This window comes from Suncus etruscus, chromosome 9 (genome assembly GCF_024139225.1).
Source record: "Suncus etruscus isolate mSunEtr1 chromosome 9, mSunEtr1.pri.cur, whole genome shotgun sequence".
NCBI lineage: Eukaryota > Metazoa > Chordata > Mammalia > Eulipotyphla > Soricidae > Suncus > Suncus etruscus.
This window is the reverse complement of record NC_064856.1, coordinates 81,958,395-81,961,536: the sequence shown is the minus strand read 5'-3', so window position 1 is coordinate 81,961,536 and position 3,142 is coordinate 81,958,395. Positions and strand designations below refer to the sequence as shown.

The following is a 3,142-nucleotide window of genomic DNA, read 5'->3' as shown; positions in this document are numbered from 1 at the left end:
CTCAGGATTATCTACTGAGTTTGAATTCTACCATAGACAGAGAACGTCAGCCTGATTCCCAGCAGGAACCAAGATTGAAGTTTCTTTTTTAAGTCTAGTCTCAGTCCTCTAGGTTCTGACCTGTTCCTAGGATCCTGCAACCTACATACTCATCTCCTAATGCAATTGCTTCAAAGTCACATGACATGACCAATGGGACCTCTCCAAGCACTTTGCTCCTGCAAGTGTCCCTCCCTATAAAATTGTCGTTAGAATTAGGCAGGAGGCTAATTAATTAGGACACTAATCAAAAGTTCTTAGTCCCAGAGATGGGGGAGTTATATATGAGAGGAATAAAAGACAGTACTAGTGGACTTTGGGAGCACATATAGGATAATATTCATAGATATTCCTGGCTTCATGCTACTCTTCAAGATCACTTTTCCTTCTTGGCTAACTATGTGCAATGCCAAGAATTGAGCAAGAAATGGTGACATGCAAGGCAAATTTATTGCCCCAAATACCACCCCTATACTATCTCTCCAGCCATATTCAGGATTTTAAAAACATGTGGGGGAGCCAACTCCACCCAAACTCACGGAATCTTAAAATTCACAGATATATTTGAAAGCTCTCTGTGAGCTTCCTAGAGGAAGAATTCAAAGCACTGAGCTTTGAACTCAGAGATGGTACTGTGACCAGGTACGCTGTTCCATTACCAAACAGCCTTGTTTCCCTTCCCTTATGTCACTAATGTGACAAAGTGACATGTCTTGCTCCTGAGTCCTTCAGAATTGTGATAGGGTTGAGAGGGAGGGTATGAGGATCAGAAATAAATTGACTTTGTTCCCCTGTACGGGCCACCAAAAAAAAAAAAAGGAAAAGAAAAGAAAGAAACAAATTGACACCTGTTCAACATGTTACATGTCACTTACCAGGTTGCTAAAATTGACATTGTCTCACAATGAAAGAAATTAATTTTAAAGTCCAAGGAGAGGAACACTAAGATTTTGGTGGAGGGAAGTGGTCACCCTGGAGGATGAAAAGGAACTAAAATGTGGTTAAGTGTTTGCTCCATGGGGGTCGAACAATAAATAGCACAGCAGGTAGGGCTTTGCACAAAGCCTACTTGGGACCAACCCAGGTTCAATCAATTCTGGCATCTCCCAGCATCCCACATGGTCTCTCAAGCCTACCAGGAGTGATTTCTGAATGCGGAATCGGGAGTAATTCCTGAGTGCCACCAGTTCTGATCCAAAAACAAAAACAAAACAACAATAAAAAGTGTTTGCTCAAACCCTGTCAGTATCGTTACAGTAAACCACAGTGTCTTAAGGGGAAAAATGGTGCCTGCTATGAAGGCAAGCTGGGGGGATGCAGAAAATTGGGGTGAAGGGAACTAGATACTGGTGAATGGTTTGGTGTCAGAACATTGTATTCCTGAAACTCAATTATGCATAACTTCGTAATTCACAGTGACTCAAACAAAAAAAACATTTTATTTTGTTTTGCCTTGGGGTCCTGCCCAGCAGTGCTCAAGGGTTACTCGTGGCTCTGTGCTCAGAAATAACTCCTGGTGGTCTCAGGAGCCATATGTGTTGCCAAGGATCAAACCCAGGTCGGCTTTGTGTCAGACAAACGCCTTGCCCACTGTGCTATTGCTCCAGTCCCTCAAACAAAAATCTTTTAATTAAAATAGCAGGAATCCAGGGATATGGATCAGCAGTAGAACACATGCAGGAATGTAGGAAACCCTAGTATAATTTCCAGCATACATGAATACATATACATAAAAAGTATATATGCTATAAATTATTTATATGTGTATATATATTTTATATGTGTACATATAATTATATTTTATACATATATAAAAGCCCCGAGACTGAAGAGATGACCTGGAGTATATGCTTCATGTGTAAGAATTCCAGGGTCATACCCAGATGCTTTACAATTTCTTGAGTACCACCAGGAATGGCTCAAGAAACAAAAACAAAGCAAAAGGGCCCGGAGAGATAGCACAGCAGCGTTTGCCTTGCAAGCAGCCGATCTAGGACCAAAGGTGGTTGGTTCGAATCCCAGTGTCCCATATGGTCTCCCGTGCCTGCCAGGAGCTATTTCTGAGCAGACAGCTAGGAGTAACCCCTGAACACCACCGGGTGTGGCCCAAAAAAACAAAAACAAAAACAAAAAATAATAAAAATTAAAGTCCCAACTTGAGGACTACAGGAAGAAAAGGTTGTAGTGACATCTGGTAGTCTGAGCCATTCTGCTGATCACTTGTGCTCCAAGAGCCCCTGTTAACTGCCTGTTCTGATCCAGAGGTTTGAGGTGATGTGGCACAGAATTAAATGATTTGCATCTTTTTTTGGAGGGGGCCCTTCCGGTGGACACCAGAAGGCCTGCTGGACAAATTCTAAAAGAGCTATAACACTTAAAATGATTTGTATCTTAAAGGGGGGGTCACTTCTATGTACCTAGTAACTATAAGGTAAAACAATGTTAACTTTTAGTCTCTCACCATGAAAAATGAAAAGGAAACAAAACTTGGAAACTCATTTCCTTTTATTTCTTCCATCACCTCAAGACCTGATCATCACCTTTAGTCCTAAAATGTACCCCTTAGACCCAATTTTATCTCCAATTCACACCCTTCTACTTGGCTGGGTCCCAGAGACTGTATATTGATGTGTTACCAACCCAACCATTCAATTTGATTCTGTCAGCACACTGCTTGTTTAGTCAGCTCAACACCAAGCTTTGGGTTTAGCCATGTTCTCTGATATTAGCCAGATATTTTTCTGCTGAGAATATTAAATTAAAATCGCATATGTAGGTAGTGCATGGCCTTATCTTATGAAAGCTGCCCCTATGATCTTTTTCTGGCAAAAATTTTTCCCAAGTTTTCTTCTGTATTTGTTTTGTTTTGTTTTGTTGTTTTGTTTTGTTTGCTTGCTTGTTTGGTTTTTTTTGTTGTTGCTTTGTTTTTTATATCCTTACCACTCAACCCATGTCTTTTGCATCGATTCATCTTATTGTCACCAAAAATTTTTCTATTTCTATCTTGAAAATTAGATTTGAAGTTTTTTTTTTAAATATATCTTCATTCATCCATTTATCAAGTACTCACCATCTCCTCGCTGGAGAGAGGTACAGGAAGTAA

General features: G+C 40.3%; 1 non-coding gene across 1 annotated transcript; it reads right to left on the bottom strand.

The window, feature by feature from the left end:
• Positions 1-2,352: 2,352 nt before the first annotated feature.
• Positions 2,353-2,415, bottom strand: LOC126019208 (U7 small nuclear RNA). Its single transcript, XR_007498952.1, has one exon. It is a non-coding gene; the product is annotated as a U7 small nuclear RNA (small nuclear RNA).
• Between the last annotated feature and the right edge of the window lie 727 nt (positions 2,416-3,142).